Consider the following 21,512-nt stretch of genomic DNA (forward strand, 5'->3'; position numbering starts at 1 on the left):
CAGCAGCAGGGAGGCCCCACACTCCAGACCGCAGTCGGACGGCCAACTCCTCCTAGCCCCCCCGCTCCAGCAGGCCGCAGAGAACGGGGGTGAGAGAAGACTCCAAACCTCCCTCCACCCGCTCATTGTAGTGTTGATGCATGTGTGTTCTAAGGTGCAATTAAAACCCAGGAGGGCATGGAGCTACCTGCCAGAGAGCAGCAGGTAAGCGCATAGTCCCTCCTGCTAGCCCTCAATGTCTACGTGTATTTAAAATTGAGACATTTTTAGAATAAGCTGGAACCCTTTCATTGTGTTATGGACTTCAGGTCAACAAAAGCCATACCTGACTGAGTTGCAGAACTGGTTGCTGGCTCTGGCTGTGACGAGGTAGATGGGACAGGAGGGACAGGCATTATCTGGTCTTTTTCATTTTCAATGATGGTGGCACATTCTGCAGTCAGACGTCTCACTGCAGCTTGAGCATTGGTCTGACTGCAAAACCCCACAGCCTTGAATCTTGGATCAAGCAGGGTAGCAATGGTCATGACACTCATTGTTTCCAAGTAAGACGAACATTCACCCAGCATTCTTGTGAGGTTCATGCACAGCTGGCGGGCTTTGTCATCCAGAACTTTTTTTTTTTAGCAATTGCTAAAATTGCTAAATACCGCAGCATGCAGACAAGTGGAATGACTTTGGACCCAGATACTCTCTGCTCTCCAGAAAGTTCAGTAGTGGCTGTGTAAAAAGGAGAAAGCACCTCCAGGCACTCTTTAACTGAGAGGTACTCCTCAGCAGTGACAGGTGTGAGATCTGTTCTCATTGAGACAAGGGCAGCACTAACTGTCTCTCTCTCTCCTCATACAGACGCTGCAGCATAGTGTATGTGCTGTTCCACCTGGTGTCAACCTCCTGAAGGAGCTTTAGATGTGATCTGCCCATCTGCTGCTGCATTTGGCAGAGCTTCTCCTTTGCTGTTGCGCTAGATCGGAAATAGCTTACCATTTTACAAGCCTTACCTCTGATCTCCTCAAGCCCAGGCGTGTTGTCAATTGATTTTCTCACAATGAGGTTCAGAGTATGTGCAATGCACTTTGTGTGGCGCACTTTCAATATTTTAGATGAGGAAATCATGTTTGGTGCTGCATCAGTGACGAGGCATCTGACTTTATTTTGGATGCCCCACTCCTCCATCAAAACCTTTTTCACCTCAGCAATATTTTCGGCTGTATTTGCCTTGGAGAAATGTCCCACTCCTAGCAATACTGTGGACAGTGTATCTTGTTCATTGACAAAATGACATGTCACAGCCAAGTAGGCATCCATATGAATGGATGTCCACATGTCACTGGTGAGACTGACAGCTGTAGCCTTCTCCACTTCTCTCTTTGCTTTCTCCTTTTCCTCTTTGAACTTTTCCGCCACCATTTCCTTTAGAGCCTTTCTGGTGGGGATTGTGTAAGTTGGGTCCAAGACACCAACAAACTGTCTGAAACCAGCATCGTCAACAATGGAAAAGGGCTGCGAGTCCTTCACGATCATGTTCACCAAAGCAGCATCGACCACCTTAGTGGGCTTTGTGTTCATGATCCCTTCAATACACACAAACATTTGAATATGAGGATAAAAATAGGCTTAACATGTTGTATAAGTTGATTAGGCTTTAATGCCATTATTCGCAGGTAGTTCAATAGTCATTATGTGTTGTGGGATCAAGTAAATGGGTCTCCCATCTTACCAATAGCCTGCGGACATTTCATAGGAAGCGGAAGAACCACTAACCAGTACATCCTCTCACCCAAAAAGTGAAGTCAAACGCAATTAGTGACATTTTGTGCTAGTGATGGGAGACATGAATGAATGACTGATTGACAGTTGATGTCCATACCATAAATGCTTGGATTCACTGTCATTGTACTCGTAGATGGGACCGCATCATGCTTAGCACGGAAATGCCTCAGCATTGATGAGGTGTTGTTGTTGTAGGCCAGCTGCTAGTCACAGACCAAGCACTGAACCTAAATAGTACATAAAGTAATTCTAGTCTTATTTATACACACACACACACACACACACACACACACACACACACACACACACACACACACACACACACACACATTCCTGTCTTGCATAACGACTGAGGACCGGGTAAGTGTACTATCAAAGTGAGGACCACCATTTCTGCTACACTTGCAGACAAACCTTTGCCAATTTTGAACACTGGGTGGCTCTCTAACACCAAAAATCACCTCAAAATCTTAAAACACTCAAGTAAAAAAAAAAACTCATTCTACTATCAGAATGAGGACCTTGTCATTGAGTGCTATTCAGGTGATTTTCCACCAGGGGGTGCTTTTGTGTTCGTTTCTGTCTATATGTTTTTTTCTGTTTGCATTTACTCCTTGACATTTTCTATTTTAGTGCAACCAAATAATGTTAAAGTTAAACAGTCTCAACTTTATACATAAATAGAATAACTAAAAAGTTCTGATAATCTATCAAGACAACCCTACATAACAAAAGGTAGTATTACATTTCAAATACCGCTGTAGATTTTATTAATAATTACCAAGGAAATTCCCACAATGCTGCAACAAGAGCAAATTCAGTTTATTTCACAATGTAACATCCTTCCAGAGGAATAATAATTGCTATTATAACAATGAAGACAACTATTAAGTCTAATGACTTACAACTAAAATAGTGATCAATAACTTTGATCAGTTTGTTTTGACTTCTGCCAAAAAGAAAAATCAGTAAAGCTTAGGATGGCTACAACTGTACCAGTATGACCTTCCTGCTTCCTACATAATTCCCAGCCGTCTTTGCACTGCCGTCTTCTCTGCTTCACTCCATGGCCTCTTGACCTTCGCACGGGGGATCTCTACAAATAACACAAAAGACAACATGGACTGTTAACTTTACAACATGTATGTAACCGTAGTTTTTTTGTTTTTGTTTTGATTTTGAAATGGGGTTCTGCTTGTGTATATTTACAGAAAATGCCAAACCAAACTGTAGGTTCAACAATTTACTACATTTTGTACCCAAGATATGTAGTAAGCACTTTTAAATTAAGTATTTTGAGTTCACAGAAACATGAGATCAGTTATTGAGTAATATACCTACGGAGTGAAACAGCAGCCAATTTACTTTTATACATTTTGTTTTCAAAGGTACATGTTGCATCTAGCCTTTTAAAATAAGATGCTAACTAGTTATTAGTCCTGTTAAAATCATTCATCATAACAATATTCTTGTAAAAAAACAAAAAAACTGTCAGACTTTAATAATTTGCTATTGTTTTAAATAAGGCAAATATTTCTGATGTACTAGTAATAAAAAAAACCTGTGCTGTTGGTAGTAGTTCTAATCTAGTTAACTGACATCACATATTTTAAGTCAATTTTTTTTTTATTATGAAATACAATTGCTAATATCCTTGACAATGTAACAAATTACCTAGATCATGATTCAGAACCAAACATAACTGATTGACATGATCTTTTCATTTTATCTGAATTTATGCGTTTTATTTGACAAACTGTCACAGTTTTGCGACTGGCGCACAGATACAATACCAAAGAGCAGAATTAAGTTTTGTCTATCATTAGTCATAAGGCCTGTACTACAAAGCACATTCAACACATCAAGGCTATCTTTCCATAATCTGGATTCACTTAACCTGAAAGTGGCGATCTGGATAAGTGGTCACAAAAAGCTTAACCTGCATGGTCGCATGAAAGGGGTGGCATTGTGAGCATCTGTTCACTAATGATTATTGAAAAGCGTACTGGAAACAGAAGCTGATTTTTCAAAAGATAAAAGTATAGTATTAGGCAAATATGAAGATATTAAAACAGACTGCAGCATAACTAAGGGAGGATTCAGGGTCACCTGGTCCAGCCTGAAATATATGCTTTAGCAAAAAGGAAAGTTTGAAGCCTAATGTAGTCTACTCGATGAGCTTTGTTGCTTGTACTTGCCGTTTCTTGCTGTCTTTTCACAAACCTCTCACTGAAACTGATGGTCCATACTGTCAATCTAGTTCACTTTACAAATTTTGATTTTAAAACACAACATCTGTGTGTGTAATTGGTGGAAACTAAAATACGCATTGTAAAAAAAAATAACATTGAGATAAAGTAGTTGTCTTTAATTGGTAAATCATAGGACCTTAAACAGGTATTTTCTATGATAATATAACAAGACATTTTCAGCCTGCATTTTTTTTTTTAATTCCAGACTTGTGAAATGACCTGCAGAACCCTGCCATGTGTTTTGTAGTGCTGTTCTTGCAAAGTGTGAACTCACGCAACACAGCAGGTTAAACTAGTCACTCACCAGAATAGGTAGCCTAACAAATCATAAATGTAACAATAAAAGTGAAGCAATCATTCTTTCAGCTGAACTCTTTAGGGGTCATCACAGCGGATCATCTCCTCAACCTCCTCCTATACCAGCATCCTCCTCTGTCACACCAACCTTCTGCCTGTCCTCCTTCACATCCATGAACCTCCTCTGAGGTCTTCCTCTTCTCGTCCTGCCTGGCAGCTCCATCATCAACATCCCTTGGCAGCCTCCTCTGCACATGTCCAAACCATCTCAGCCTTGTCTCTCTTTGTCTCCAAACCTCTGACCTGAGCTGTCCCTATGATGTAGTCATTTCTAATCCTGTCCATCCTGGTCATTCCCAATGAAAATCGTCATAGCTTTCCTCACTACCATTTTGTAAACCTTTCTTTTCCCTCTTGCTGCTTTCCTTTTATAACACATCACCCCTGACACCCATCTCCACCCCCTCTGAATTCTCCTCTTCAACTTACTGTAAAGCAATACTTAAACATTTTCAATAATTTTTCTAATTACCAACAAAATAATTCTGGATCAATATTATCAAGAATTTTGTGTTTGTGTAGGCATATATTCTGCCACAGAGGACAAAACTATAAGGAAATAAAGTCATGTCTACATGTCCTGATTCATATACTGCAAACAGAAAATTTTAAATACATTTAAAGCTTAAAACATCTCACCCTTTGCTTTGGCCACTTTGGTTTTTCCCCTTTTCCTCAAAGCCAGTCTTGCTTCCTTGCTCTCTTCTAAAACAGAAACACACAAACAATGGTAGCTGTTATTGTACAAAGCAGATTGTACTGGAATAGAATTTGAGTAGAATACATACAACAGTGTCACTACATTTCAGACAAAAGCTTAAACTCACCATCTACATCTGAACTCTCTTCACTGGTGGGCTCCGGTCTCTTTTGAGAGGAGAAATGCTCAGAACTTCCACCTGAAAAACAGAAACATTCATGTGCCACATCTTCCTAATTCACTGTGTTTTTGTACTGAATGACTCTGTAAAAAACCTGACCTTCATCCATCTCACTGCCTCCTCCTTTTTCATTTCTCTGGGGGACACGGAGTAGCTGCTATGTCAAATATTAGCCATCTGGAGTCACAAAAAACTTCAAACACAAACAGTATTGTTGACAAATATGACAAAAAACAAAGATGCAACAACAACGTGCAAAGGAGCAATCTTAACTTCTCCAAGTGTCACTATGTCATCCTAGAAATGAAATTACTCTTCTTTTAGTTAAGATAATTAAAACAATGCAGCACAACCATTCAAAGGTGCCATTTGTGTAAACATGCACTGGACAAATGTAACAGTTTTTAATTTAGAATCTGGGTCGTGGTGATAAAACCACAAATCTCTGAGATGTCCTTTTTTCATGTGTTGTGAGTCTAGTTCTTGCTGTAATAAAAGAGCTCACTATAGAGTGAGTGTACATGATCAAGTGTTATCTGTTGTATAGACTACTGAGCACTGAACTAGGCCAACAGTGTGTTTCTTTGGCTGTAACATGCCACCCAGTTCATTTTACCATTAGGAACCCAAGCTAACAGGTTAACGTCACTCTCTAATATTAGTCAATGTCACATACATAACTTGCAGTTGCATAGCAGTTTATCAAAAATGCAGCTTATTCATGAGGCAGTATACCAACAGCTGTACTAGTGAGCAGGTAACACTTACCACCACTATCAGAACAGCCATTATCACTGCATGCGAGCGCCACGTTATCGTCTGCAATGTAAGAAATAAATATTGAAAGGATACAATTATATTTGGACATTTTTTATGAAGAGAGAAGTCTATAACATGACATTACTGTAAAATGTATAACCTAAGCTAATTTCTATTGTCATGAGCTTTAACCTCCTATGACCTGAACTCTTTCATGCCATTTTTAATTTCTCTTTGCTATTTGGGCTGATTGGGACCTGATGTAAAAACAAAGAATTATCTGAATTTTTTTTACTTCTCTTGTTTCTGAGAGGAGTGAGATCCACATACGAGGGCATTTGTTTTAAATTTCGATAGAACAGTGGCAGTATAATGTCCTTGTAGAGCAAAATTTAGTATTTTGGTCGAGACAACCCAAAATGTGATGTCCACATATGTGGACACCAGGTCCAAGGAGGTTAAAGTACACAACACTAACAATGCACCATAAAACAACAAGCAGGAGATCATGAATAGAAGACTAATCTTATTTTAAAACCAGTGCCCATTTAAATTTAAGATTATGCCAGTCAGGATTCAGTTTGAGGTCCTCTAGCAAGGAATTCTACATGTTCTCTCCTGAACAGGAAAAGCTGTTTCTCCAAACAGGGATTTAAGTGACATCAGCTTCCAGCTGGAAGCTAACAAAGCCAAAAACTAAATATGACCATAAGATCACTGAGCATGTGGGAAACCTGGTTAATAAGCATTTTTTTTAATTTGTTTCAGAAAAATACATTTATTAAAATCATCAACCAAAAATTTCTTTAAAACATACCACTGCTGTGATGCTGACTTTGTCCTATTGCTTGATTATATACCATGAGACGGTGTTTGTAAACACGTTATACATGAAATTAAATGTAAAATAAATTCTCAGTGGATCAAACTATCTGTTGCATAAATAAATTGAATATATCCAAATAAATTTGTCATTTGAAAATCTGCTCATCATTTCAACCTGCTTAATAACAAAAATTTTCACATGTGAAAAGATATGTTTTTAAAGTTATAAGACTTCACTGAGCTCGTGTATTCCTGGCTGTAAGTAAAATAAGATGTTGTGGTATGACCGTGGTATCAGACTGCAGAGGACTGCACAGGTCTGCAATGAGGACACAGGCTGCAAACAAAAGTTACGTTCAACAACTTTTTGTCTTTGTCTCCTGTTTCTGTTGTCTGTTTGGGATTGTTTCTCATATCTGGCTTACATCATTTATATTATAAAATGCTGAGTTTCAACCATGTGTTGTCCTTGTGCCATTTTCAGGTAAAGAGGCTTCAAATGATTTTCTGATCAATGCCTATTTTATTTACATTTTATGCAGAACGTGGGGCCGATGTGATGCACATGAGTATTGTTCTAGCAGCAGTTGTTCATATTATAAGCAACAAAGAATCACATTTAGAAAACAATCACGTCTGATCTAAGAATCACCTATTCCCACCTTAACTGATAATGATTCTTAATGCATATTATAGTTTGTAGTATCTGTTGTTTGGTCTGTTGTTTGACACTCCTACGTACGATTCAGTAACGATTAAAGACTACATGTTCAAATATTCGATAAGAAGGCACATACCTGTATTTGGCTTGCTGCCGTGGCTTCCTTCACCTAATACCAAAGACAAAAGTCAAAGTTACTTCTCAGTTACAGTTAAATAATCCAGTTACAGTCAATAATGACTTGGAGGTGATACAGTAAAAGTGCACCAACAGTTTTGATGCAGCCCATTACCCATTCATTTACAGTAGCTCACCTCAATAAATATACAGGTGTCTTAGCAGTGAGCGCTCATGCAGGTGAACCTGCTGTAAAAATTGTGACCTACAACTCTATCAAATTTAAAGTAAAACAAAAAAAAAAAAAACATGGAGCATCACAACGTTTCACCCGTTTTAGATATAGTAGTATTAGGCATTTAAAAAACAGAGTGTCATATAGGAAAGCTTATATGCCTTCTGATGGCTACACTGTTAGAGTGACATCATTTCCTTTTTTAACATACTTTTATTAATTACTCTCTGTACATAAAGCAATATTAGGACAGCATGTTATTGTTTCCTCCAAGGTGAGTCTTATTATAACACTAAAACATAGCAGCCAAAGAGACAACACATAAACACACTTTCAATTGTTGGAAGGCACAATTATAACACACTATACAAAAGGCTTATATTTTGTATAAGCATGTACATTATTTGCTTTGAATAGCCAAATTAATACTACATGACAGCCTTGATGTTCCACAGAAAAACACTATCTGAAGCCCACTTCAGCAACAGAACACCAGGCCTTCTGTCCAGTTATGTTTGACGGTGAAAAACAAATGAGAGGAATAAGACAAACGAGGCTAAACGGAGCACGCTGCTCAGCTGGGTCATGCTGATGTGCGGCTACGTCAGTAAATATACTGGACGGACAGACGCTGCTCAGTCACTGAAACATCGACACCAACATAAAACTCCATGTTGGCGTAAACACGTGGGAACGTTTATATTTGATGGATAAAGGAGGACAATGATTTCAAGCATTTTGGATTGTAAACACTTTAAGACAACAAAAGTTAAAGCATTGCTACGCGCATGCGTCACACTTCAGTCGTTTCCTTTACATATTTTGAAATGCTAACTTGATAGATGTTATAGCTGGGCAACTGAGGTTGGGTTTTAACAAAAGATTAAAGCGCTCGGAATAAAAGTGCCTTTCGACTAAATCTAGGCTAAAATTGTGACTTAAAAAGAAGGGGACAAAACCCAGTCAAGCTATAAAATGCCTTAAAGAGATACCCTAAATAAAACGGTACAAACCACAGTTTGGCCGCTTGTTATCTTTAATAAAGTTTGTGAAGAATTAAAAAGCATTCCACTAAGCTGTGTTGTGGCGAATCCACTTAGCCAAAAAAATGGATCGGACATCAATTGGAGAAACGATAGTCTTTATATAAGGCTTCAAAAGGGGGAATGTACAACAAATAAACTGCTCGACATCAGAGCAACATATAATGGCTTCCCAAAACTTTCTTTGCTAGCTAAAAACCCAGAGTAACTTTTGTCTACCACAAAGGATTCTGGGAAACGCAGTTTTCTAATGAAAATACCTGTTAAATAAATTAAATCTATAATTAACAGCTCTCACTAAACATGTGACTAACACTTAAATCACTTACAAAATAATCCAAATGCTGTCATCAAACAAACTGCACTAAAGTTACAACAAGCTGTCTTGTTAAAAGGCTGGAACTCACACAGGTCTGCAACCAAAACACTGCATAGGATTTTTCATTTTAGACTTTTACTCACTGAAACCGTGAAAAATCTCTAACTTCATGTTTTCTTGCAAAAATCATGTTTTTACTGTAATTAAGCGTACATTTTTCCCCTTTAAACTGAAAACCAGATCCGATAATTATTTCTTACGTTAATTTTATATTTCTAAGAGCGAGACTGAAGAGAAATACAGATAGAAATTGCCAGAAATTGAGGGGGAGGGGACGGTAGGTTTGGCATAAAATTTAGTGTTAAATATATCACGAAGGAATCGGTTTTTGTTCCTATGTTCAATTATAAGAAAAATTATGCATAGTTAATTGTAATAAAATATAGATTGAGACGAACTTTATGCATTGTTCAATTAAAAAAAAGTATATTTACTGCCGTGTCATTAAGTTAAAAAAAAATTAAACTTAATGTAAGATACCTTTTTCTTTCGTTTCTTAGAAAGACAACATTTGCACAGTTTTCATATAGCAAAAATGTGAAATCTTACCTGCAGAAAGCGTGATTTGCAGTCTTCAGAGCTCCACTTAAACGGCTACTCCGACTGTGGACTGAATGACGTCACATGCCCTGCAAAAGTTTGAGAGCTGCAGTGCAGGTGCGCGGGGGGAGGGTCACTGATGGAGGAGCAGAGAGAGCCAAAGTTTTCTCCTCAGCTCTGACTCTCAAACCTGATTTACAGGCTACAATATGTGAAATAAAGGAATCCTGACATTTATTTTAACTACAGTTTAGTACACATTATGAAATCACAAAATAAAATTTATCTAAAGTAAGATTTAGTTTTACAGTCTAATTAAACTTTATATATATCAGTAGTGGAAAGAGCCATTACCATATTATTTATTTATTTTACACACACTAAACAGCTATATTAGGTACACTTTGCTAGTCCTGGTTTGGACTCTCTTTTGCCTTCAGACCTGCCAAAGTGCTGGAAACATTTACCTGCCCCTCCCCCACTGCAGCAGCTATGGGGGAGGTGCAGGGCATCAGTTAAGTTGGGAGCAGAGTGAGCTACAATTCTCTGCTCAGCTCTCACTCAGGCTCAGGCTTAGTGTACTGGCCAGAACACATGAAACAAAGGAACCCTGACATGTTTTACTACAATTTAGTACACATTATAAAAGCACATACCAAGATTTATCTAAAGTAAGATTTAACTTTACAGCCTAATTTTACTTTATATACATCAGTAGTGGAAAAGTACTTAGTATTTATCTAAAAGTATTATTACCATAGGGAAAAGAAATACATATATATACACACAGTGGACTCATTGCGAGCCCTTCAGGAGGCGAAATGATGCAATTTAATGCAAAATACGTATTTCATCTGCTATGATGGGAAAGCCAGATATTTCATAGATGAAACTTTGAAATATCTGGCTTTTGATGATGATCAAACATTATTTTTTCTGCATATAGGGGAGAAGCATGTTAGGAGTCGAAGAGAAGGACAGGCAGGAGCGTGGAAGTACTATGATTGGCAAAGGGAGAGAGCTGGCTGATATGACTGGAGAGAAGGAAGGTAGATTTACTGTGTGTGCAGGAGACCAGGTTGAAGGTTGGATGTCAGTTAGAAGAGAAAGAGGAATTCTGCAGTTAGTTTGATAAAGTGGTAGAGAGTGTTGATTGGAGCAGACTTCAGTAGCCATGTAGGTGAAGGAAAGAGAGATAATGAGGTGTTAGATAGGTATAGTGTTAAGCAGAGAAATGCACAAGGTCAAAATTAGGAAGATGGAAATGGCTGGGGTGAACTCATACTTCAAGAAGAAGGAGGAACAGAAGGTGACGTAGAAGAGTGGAAGAAAGTGTACACAGGTGGCTTACATCCTAAACAGAAGGGTCAGTCTGAAAGAGATAGGAGACTGCAAGGTGGTGTCAGGAGAGAATGTAGCCATGCAGCATTGGACACTAGTCTATAGGATGACTTTGGACGTCAAGAAGAGGAAGAGAATGAAGGCAGAGACAAGAACTAAATGGTGGAAGCTGAAGAAGGAAGAATGTTGTGCAGTTGTTAGTTCAGGGAGGAGTAGACATTCTCTGGGTGGAAGGGAAGTGTTACCAGATGACTGGAAAAATACAACTGAAATGGTGAGAGAAAGGCAAAGAAGGTGTTTGGTGTATCTTTTGGAGAGAGAAAAGAGGACAAGGAGACTTGGTGGTGGATTGGACACTTTCCTGTAGTTCCTCAAAGGAATAGCTAAGAGAAAGTGCGATAGTCAGGGGAGATGGATAAAAGTAGACAGGAATACTGGGAGGCCAGGCCAACTGCAAAGATAGAGGTGGCAAAGGAAAAAGCTTATACTGAGTTGTACGTGAGGCTGGGTACTAAGGAAGGAGAACAGTACTTGCATGAATTAGCTATACAGAGATTGAGCTGAAAAGGATGTGCAGCAGGTTAGAGTGATTAAGGATAAAGATGGTGAAGAGAGTGTGTTGAGAAGATGGAAGATAGAAGTATTCTCTCACTGTCTTCATTAATGAAGACATTAATAAAGACAGAAACTGAGGACAGATGGAGGAAAGTTAGTGAATCAGGAAGCGCAGGGGATAAGTAAGGAGGAAGTGAAGGCAGCTATGAAGAGAGGAAAGGCAGTTGGTCCACATGACATATCTGTGGTGGTATAGAGATGTTGAGGAGAGAGGACTTTTTTTTTTTTTTTTGCCTGTCCCGTTTGGCTCTTTTGCCATCAGAATTATTGTCTAAAGGCAAAGAAAGATGCCCAACGGATTTACTTTACCAAATTGACCATCCCAGCCTTGCCGTAATGGTCCATTTGATTCACCTTTTATTGTTTATTTTATTTTCACTTGTTGAATACGGGACAGACTTGACTGGGGGAAAGAAGGGGAGAAAGAAAGAGAAAGAGCTGAGAAGAGGGATAGGGGAGAAGGGCAAAAAAACAAAAACCAACAGAATGGGCAGAAAAAGAAAAAAAAATGCATCTATCGATCACCTGGATCACCTGTTGAGAAAGAAAAAAGAAAACAAGCAGAAGAGAACAAGAGTAATAGAATAAACAACATCACAATGATATATGGGAATATGACAGTAAATACTAAATATTAAACATTATTGTGCAGCACATAGGATCAACAGAACACAGTGTGCTTTGAGGTAGGAGCCAAAAAGGGTGTAGTTTGTGGGTGTGATCACCCGTGTGTACACCTGTGAGCATGGACGCGCTTCCATCCATCCATCTTCATCCGCTTTATCCGGAGCCGGGTCGCGGGGGCAGCAGCCTAAGCAAAGAGGCCCAGACCTCCCTCTCCCCAGCCACCTCCTCCAGCTTATCCGGGGGAACACCAAGGCGTTCCCAGGCCAGCCGAGAGATATAATCTCTCCAGCGTGTCCTGGGTCTGCCCCGGGGCCTCCTCCCGGTGGGACATGCCTGGAACACCTCACCCAGGAGGCGCCCAGGGGGCATCCTTGTCAGATGCCCGAACCACCTCAGCTGGCTCCTTTCGATGTGGAGCAGCAGCTGCTCTACTCTGAGCCCCTCCCGGATGGCCGAACTTCTCACCCTATCTCTAAGGGAGAGGCCAGCCACCCTTCGGAGGAAGCTCATTTCTGCCGCTTGTATCCGCGATCTCATTCTTTCGGTCACTACCCACAGCTCGTGGCCATAGGTGAGGGTAGGGACGTAGATCGACCGGTAAATGGACGCGCTTGTTTTTTTAAAAGGTTCCTTCATGTAATGATCTGCTAGAGGGTGTGGGGGGGCCACAGCCCCGTCCTCCAGGGCATGAAGCAGGTATGGAGGAGATCAAAACTCCAGACATCCAGAGGCCCCCAGAACACAAGAGACCAAGGAAGACCAACAGAGGGGCAGCCGCGCCACTGTCCCAGTAAGAGCTGAGGAGAGTCCCAGATGAGGACTCACTCAGCAGCCGCGGAGCAGAAGCCAGGGGGAGTTGCAGTGACGCGCCCGTGAGCTCCGCCGGCAGCCAGCTGTGCCTGAGTGACCGAGCCCCAGGCTGAGAGGCCGGGGGCACCCCACCTCCGAAGTGGCCCGAGCGAGCCCCAGGATCCAGGCCCCGATAAGCGGCTGCCAAGGAGTGAGCCGGTGTGTACCTGGACGCCCATCCCCTCATCCTCTCATATGCACTTCACACTCAACCAACGTGGAGACAGACATAAAGAGACGCTGTACACACGATCACACTCCCCAAGCGTACTCAACGAACCGGGTCTAGGTACCCTTGCCCCTGGAGGGGGGAACTGCACCCAGACCCAGGTGGTGTTACCCTTTTCCCTGCGGTGGGGAGAGGCAGACCGCCCCGACTCCGCAGCAGCAGGGAGGCCCCACACTCCAGATGGCCAACTCCTCCTCCTAGCCCCCCCGCTCCAGCAGGCCGCAGATAACGGGGGTGAGAGAAGACTCCAAACCTCCTTCCACCCGCTTATTGTAGTGTTGATGAATGTGTGTTCTAAGGTGCATTTAAAACCCAGGAGGGCATGGAGCTACCTGCCAGAGAGCAGCAGGTAAGCGCATAGTCCCTCCTGCTAGCCCTCAATGTCTACGTGTATTTAAAATTGAGAGGTGGGCAACCACGCGAGGGGTGAGGTGTACACCCTGATGGTAATTTGGATTCCGTTTATCGTGCCCACTCCCAGAGAGGACTTTTTAACCAGATTGTTTAACACAAGTTTGGAGAGTGAGGAATGAATAAGTGTACTGATACCAGTTTTCAAGACCAAGGGTGATATGCAGAGCTGTAGTAACTACAGAGCGATAAAGCTGAGACACACCAAGAAAGAGTTGTTGAAGCTAGGTTAAGAAGAGAGGTGATGATCCATGAGCAGCAGCATGGCTTCTCACTGAAAAAGAGCAGTGCAGATGTGATGTTTGCTTTGAGTGTGTTGATGCAGAAGTATAGTGAAGGTCAGAAAGAGTTGCACTGTGTCTTTGTGGATCTGGCAAAAGAATATGATGGGATGCTAAGAGAGGAACTGTGGTACTGCATGAGGTAAGTCTGGATGTGAGGGTGGTGCAGGATGTGTTCAAGGTGAGGGTGGGATTACATCAGGGATCTGGAGTCAGGAGGAGGGACAGGAAACAGAAATGAGTATACAAGAAGGACAGCTCATGCTGAATGGTATGGAGAGAAAGTTAGAGACAAGGCTGAGATGATTCAGACATATGCAGAAGAGGGATAGAGGAAATACTGGACAAAGGAGGGAGAAAACAGCATGACCTCAGAGATGACCTCAGAGGTCAACACCAGAGCCTCTGGTGTTGTGACCCCTAAAGAGAGCATTTCTCTCTCATATATATATATATATATATATATATATATATATATATATATATATATATATGTGTGTGTGTGTGTGTGTAAATGAATGATGGATCAGGTGATCACATAACATGTAATGTGATCACCTGATCCACCATAGAGATCATAGAGGTCCTCTTTTGGATTGAGATCTGGTGACTGTAGAGGCCATTTGAGTACAGTGAACTGAACTGTTATGTTTAAGAGTGCAATTTGACATCATTTGAGCTTCTTGACACTGGTTATTATCCTCCTGGAAGCAGCCATAATGAGATGGGCACTTCTGATGGATGGGACATATTTAATTTTTATAAAGTATTACAGAACACATGAGTCAATATTATATTGCATTACAGATTATATATTAATGGTAGATTTTCACTAATAGAAGCTTACAGTAGAGGAACCAGGTTTTAATATAAAAGGGAACACAGCAATATATGTATCCTTTGTACGGAAGCCCATGCTTTAATATAATCTATCAAAATTCACCAGTATGATTTATAATAGTTTGAAAAATACTTGAAACAAAACTACAGTTTCTTGCACATTGTCTATATTTATGTTATGTAGACACAATTTGTAGCTCACTACTAAGGCAGGGTCAAGGTGGTTTTTCAGATTCAGTCTCCTATTTGTGGAGATATTTTGGTAAAATATGCTGGTAACACTAAATCGAAAGCAGCCCCTCAAGACGTTAAATGATTTTTTTTTTTAACTGAATGGTCTAAAAAAGTTACTTATATGCCATTTCTATAGCAGAGATAAAAGTATGGTTTAAAAAGAGACGCCTAAAATGAGAACCAGAAGGCAGAAATGATGAGCTGCATTAATAATTTCTAAACCTGTCTCACATTAACTGATCAAACCCATGTTAACTAGCACACTGTTTAGTTTAAATTGAAAATCCAGTATTAATTTTTCAGGAACTGAAGCACTGTCTCATAGCCCAGTTTAGGCCAGTCCATATTCAATATTTCTATTTCAGCATTTAATTTCAAAAACTGTATTGGTGTGCTTTCCAATTTGGGTAGACCAAGACCAGATATTAAAAGTAAGACATAATAATATGTTTAACTTACCTTGTAGGGTCTTTACCCTAAAGTATAAAGTGCCCTCAGGTGACCTTTGTTGTGCTTTGGTGCTATATAAATAAAATTGAATTGAACTTCAAGGCGATAGAGCACTATTTATTTCTCCTTCATTAGATAAACTGTCATTATCTTCATTTGTAGTGAATGGGCAAAGACAGTAGTTGGCAGTAGAGTGCAAAAAAGTTCTTGGGTGCAGTGACTGTCCAAAAGCAGTAGGGGCAGTAGAGAGCAAAAAGTACTTGGGTGCAGTGACTATCCACAACCATAAGGGGCAGAAGGGCAGTAGAGAGCAAAAAGGCTCAGGAGCAGTGATTTTTCATAACCACTAGTAGCCAGTAGAGAGCAAAAGTGTGTGTATGAAAAGAATAGCAGTGTGTATAGAAGTGTGCATTTTTTCTCGTATTTCTATCTTTCTGAGGACCTCGCTCAAACTTTGAGAGAAGCATAAAAATGGCCTCTAGAAGCCATTACAGTGAAAAACAAGTGAGGACCATATTAAATGTCCTCACTTTCCCAAAAGGTCCTCACTCGTAAGGTCTAAAACCCGCGATGGTCCTCGCAAGTATAGCAGAACAAGCACACACACACACACACACACACACACACACACACACACACACACACACACACACACACACACGTGCTTAACATAGTTATTAAATCATCAGCCAATACTCGGTGTAGGCCATAGCTGTATAATCTGTATAAGCTCTATAATCTAAATATTTTTATTGCTATAGTACAATTAATGTTGTTATGCATTTAATTTTCAATATATTATCTTACAGAACTAGAACTAGAAATAAATGGTAAAGCAAATTATTATTAAGATGCCAAGTAACAATTATTTATTTTAATTTCTGAAGAGAATGTTATGCTTTATTAATTTTACTCCTGAGAGAATTCCAGTTTAAATTTGATTATAAAAATGTGAATAATTCATTTTGAAATTCTTCATCCCTGTTCAACATGGTAAAATGTTGAACTCACTGAAAAGGAAAGAGTCCCAATTACAGGAATTAACTCATTTTTATGACAGGCAGTCTAATAAATCTAAAATGTATTGACAATTAATGTGGCATTATTTTATTTATATCAGTTTTAATGGACATAGCCTGCCACACCTTTATCGAATTGCTTTGTTGAAATCAGATTTACCCTTGTTGAAACGGTTAACGTTGTCTTAATTTCCTCTTTTAGGCTGTTGTGAAATGGCTGCAATGGTGAAACTCAGAATCATTTTCTCCGAAAATGATTCCCGGAGATTGATCCTTCCAAATGGGATGCCAGAGTCTGTCAGTGAGCTAGTTCAGCAGATAAAGGGACAGTGTGGAGTTAATGGGGACTTCAGACTTCAGTTCATGGATGCAGAATTTGGGAATGAATTCACCAACTTGGAGTCAATGTCGGACATCCAGGACAAAAGTACCATCAAGATCATCTTTAGCTCAGTTGCACCTGTCGAGCCTGGTGAGCCACTGATCCCTCTTTACTCACCTGCTGCCACTTCCCGCACTCTAGATGACTCCTCATCCATTTCATCTCCTGGGAACTCATTTGATACAGATATATTGTCTTCTCCTGAATCTACTTCCTCAAGAGCCACTGCATGGCCCGATGTCTTCCCCATTCCCCGGTTCTCTTATGATACTCAACTACAGCTGGACAGGGCCAATGCTACTTTCAAAGAAACTGGAGCTTTGTTGAATCCTGATCATAAAATTAAGTCTGCCATTCTTGATGGTTTAGCTGAAACAATTGTTCAGTACAAGGTCTACCTCTCTGACAGGGAGTTTGATGAGGTCGCAGAAGCTCTTGTAACAACCCATCCATGTTTGAAAGAGCCTGGTTCAGTCACTGGATATGGCGGATGGAAAACAAGCTTGAAGTATAAACTTGCTAACTACCGAACTAAGCTTAGACGGCTTGGTTGCCCTGAAGTTACTGTGAATTCCTTAAAACATAAACCTGATGGCAAATGTACTCCTGCGTATGGCGTGAAGAAGCCAAAAAAAGCTGAAGTGAATTACTGCCCCACTTATCCAGCTGGTGAAACTGCAGAGACACTGGAAGAAATCAGAGTGGACCTCCTGTCAGAAGTTAAGAAAAAAAACAATGACCACAGGGTGGCTGCAATGATGGAGAAGACCTTTGCTCTCAGAAGGCAAGAGGTAGTACGTGAAGCACCGATGATTGCTGATTTCAAAATGAGGTGGCCAGCTCTCTTCCATGTGTATGAGGTAATTGAATGGGTTTAAAACAACAGCAATATTTTGCTTCCATTGGATTATTATATAAAAGTAACTTGTGACCACATGGGATTTACTGAAGATCAGCTAAAGCAGCCTGTGTTAGCTCAGCTACAAATATGAATGCAGGAACCTAATATACAAGAAATTAATGGATTATGCATTCACATGTATTGAACAGACTTGACTCACTTTTAAGTGGACTGAATAATGACAACACAATCCTCTGTTAATTATTTGTGGTTGTATTTGCCTTTGTTAAGTATCCTGGGGTTTTTTTTAAAGGTGCTGTGTAAATCTCAGTTATAAATGTATTCTTATTATTAGTTTTGTCTGTTGGATTATTATTCTGCCTTTTGCAGGTGAGTGCAGAATTCAAGAGGATTACAACAATCCATTTGCAGTCTAAGTTCTTCTCCCAGCTGGATAGTTATTCGGCAAATTTTATGAAGATATATGCCAAGAAGGGTGGAGTGCAAGGGAGAAACATTAAGACCATCATGGCACCTGCAACCCAGGTATGACAAGATATATTTATACAAGCCCAATTGAAGAAAGTTTGGATATTGTGTAAAGTGTAACTAAAACCAAAATGCAGTGATTTGCATTTCAAAACCATCTTTTACTTACAAATAAACATAGACATTTGGTGAGTTAGAAACATTTGTAAATGTTTTTGTACTTGATTCTAATCTGCTGCTGAGTCATTTTTATTCTCCTTAAACTGCAGCTGAACTAACCAGTTAAATTTGTAATTCACCTTAAATATCTGTTCAGTGACATTGATTTCACTTTGATATGGAGACAAGCTAATGTGATTTCCATGTTTCCTTTATCAGGCTGCGTGATGGTAACCTTTAGTGTTCAAGTGAGCCCAGATTAAATTGTCAGACCCTAATGTTCTGATATCACCTTACAAATAAACAACAGCACTTTAAGCAAATAATTTACTGGAACTACAATGTTTATTTTACTGCTCTGTTTATTAAAACATCAGATTCAACATTTGCTGCACCATTCATCACTAGTCCCTAAACAGCATGGGTGTTTTTTACTGTTATATTTTAGTCTTCTTTATAGATTGTTAATCCCTATCTGATAATGTCCCTAGAGTACACTTGTAGGGATTATTTCATGGAAGAAGAGTCATATGACCCGTGAAACGCTCCTTTAGATTGGTTAGATATTGCTAACACTAGAGCTGGGCGATATGACCCAAAATTCATATCTCGATATTTTTTAGCTGGATGGTGATAAAGGATATATATCTCGATATTTTTTTAAAGCCATAAGTTAAGAACAAAAAGAGAGTTCTTAGTCACACTGTGTCCCAGATGTCACACGGGCACTTTTATTTACATACAGCGTAGATGTACATGAAGAAATTACTCTAAAATAAATTATCAGCATTTATTAAATAATCATGGTCCATAAATAAAAGAAAACAATGTTGTTTTTGTGCATAACAAAAAGCTCACAATTGTGCAGTCAAAATGTAAACTAATAGACGCTGAGCATAATAACAAAGAGACAGATTTCACAGCTGCACCACGTCTCTGAACAGGTGCCATTTGTGGTCCTTATACACACACAGTACGGTAATATTACGTTGAAGCACAGTACATATCACTCCACGAGGCTCCTCCCCGGTAGCCGTAATCCTCCGACAATCCATCAAGCGGTGCAGCTCCGTAGCTTAGCAAAGTCATATTAAAACATTTTTGACAGATTGCTGAGCGCTGTGTACCACATAAAATCGGTTCGCGGTCAGTAAGCACAACCAGAATTCATACATAAGGCGGCGCACTGTCGATTTTTGAGAAAATGAAAGGATTTTAGGCCATGCATGTCGTTAGCGCGGTTAGCTCGCTAACACGTTGACGCCGTCCAGCCCCACGCACGGGGCAATCCGCGGTAACTCGCTAACGGAGATTTTCCGCTTTCATCTTGTCATTGCCTGCAGGTGAAGCTATGGGGGAGGGGGAGTTGGGTTCAGTGAAGGAGAGGCGAGGCCGAGTAACGTTGCGTAGAGACAAAAGTGGACGAAAGAGAGGCAAACCTGCGGCTCCACAAGTATAATTATAACGTAACATAGACTTTATCGATATAAACGATATTGTCACATCTTATATCTCGTATGAAAATATATCGATATTTTTAAAGAACTCGATATATCGCCCAGCCCTAGCTAACACCACCCTTTTTATGGAAACAAGCCGGGGAAATCCTAGGTTAAGTTAACGAGTTCATAACCAACTTTGTGTGAGTGCATATCCTGATCACCAGTGTTAATCCAGATAAGGGAAAGATACCCTGGGTATGTTGAACTCGCTTCATAGTATAGGCCTCTGTTGCTCGACGTTTGGGAGAAGAATGTAATGTCATTCAAATGTTATGGGGGTGGTCAGAGGTCTGGAGAGCTGGCAGGCCAGTTCATCAAATTCAAGATGAGCTAATATTTTTCTTAAAAATTATCAAATTTTCCCAGATTAAAAATTTAATATGTTTATTTGTAAGTGACATGTAGTTTTGAGACTTTCTTGAATTGGGGATGGTATGGCATGATTAAACTCATAGACAAAGTAATAAATAATATTACAATGACAGATTTGTCTAAAATGCATAAAGACTATTCTATTCCAAAGGGGTAAAGATTGCAGAACAATAGCCTCTAAATTTCTCACAAAATGTTCTTTAACCCCACTGCTAGATATGTGTGTGTTATATATATATTAGGGGTGCAACGATATTCGTATCGATATCGAACCGTTCGATACAGTGCTTTCGGTTCGGTACGCATATGTATCGAACAATACAATTTAAAAAATTTATTTTATTTTATTTTTTTTTTGTTGTCCCGTTTGGATCTATAGCCATCAGAATTGTTGTCTTGAGGCCAAGAAAGATGCCAAGCGGATTTATTTTACCAAGTGGATCATCATATTGGTCCATTTGATTGACCTTTATTATAATTATGAATTTATTTTATTTTCAGTTGCAAACGGGACAGACATGACTGTGGGATAGGACAGGGGGAAAGAATGAAAGAAAGAGGGGAGAGAAAGAAAGAAAACCAAAGGGGAGAAAAAAAAAGAACAATACAAAATTTGTAATTTTTTTTATCAACTTTCCTTCTGACGATGCTGTCTGTGTTGAGCGCTCAGTGAATCTGCGTTCAACTACTCCGCCTAGGCTGCACTGTCCAGCGCAGATCCACTGAGCGCTCAACACAGACAGCATCATCAGAAGGAAGAGCGCAGGGCAAGCTAGCGAGACAGAAAGTTAAGCTGTGCTAAATAACCAGGGGTGCACATAAGTGGAGCACATTCGCTGTCAAAATAAAAAACACGTACAAGGGTTAGGGTTAAATTTAAAAACTGTACTTTTTTGCCAAATATATATTTATAATTTTAATAAATGACAAATTAAAAAGGCATGAACATTTTTTTTGTATCGAAAAAATATCGAACCGTGACACCAAAGTATCGAACCGAACCGAACCGTGAATTTTGTGTATCGTTGCACCCCTAATATATATATATA

General features: G+C 39.8%; 1 long non-coding RNA gene across 2 annotated transcripts; it reads right to left on the bottom strand.

The window, feature by feature from the left end:
• Nucleotides 1–852: 852 nt before the first annotated feature.
• LOC113008014 (uncharacterized) lies at nt 853–10,212 on the bottom strand. 2 transcript variants are annotated; one of them, XR_003269978.1, is made up of 7 exons: nt 9,832–10,212; nt 7,645–7,677; nt 6,032–6,082; nt 5,363–5,456; nt 5,210–5,281; nt 5,022–5,087; nt 853–2,869 (listed from the first exon to the last, which is right to left on the bottom strand). It is a non-coding gene; the product is annotated as an uncharacterized LOC113008014 (long non-coding RNA). The 2 variants fall into 2 exon arrangements; XR_003269977.1 differs by having other exon boundaries at nt 854–2,869; nt 5,210–5,456.
• Between the last annotated feature and the right edge of the window lie 11,300 nt (nt 10,213–21,512).

The sequence above is a fragment of the Astatotilapia calliptera genome, chromosome 16, assembly GCF_900246225.1.
Source record: "Astatotilapia calliptera chromosome 16, fAstCal1.2, whole genome shotgun sequence".
NCBI classification, from domain to species: domain Eukaryota; kingdom Metazoa; phylum Chordata; class Actinopteri; order Cichliformes; family Cichlidae; genus Astatotilapia; species Astatotilapia calliptera.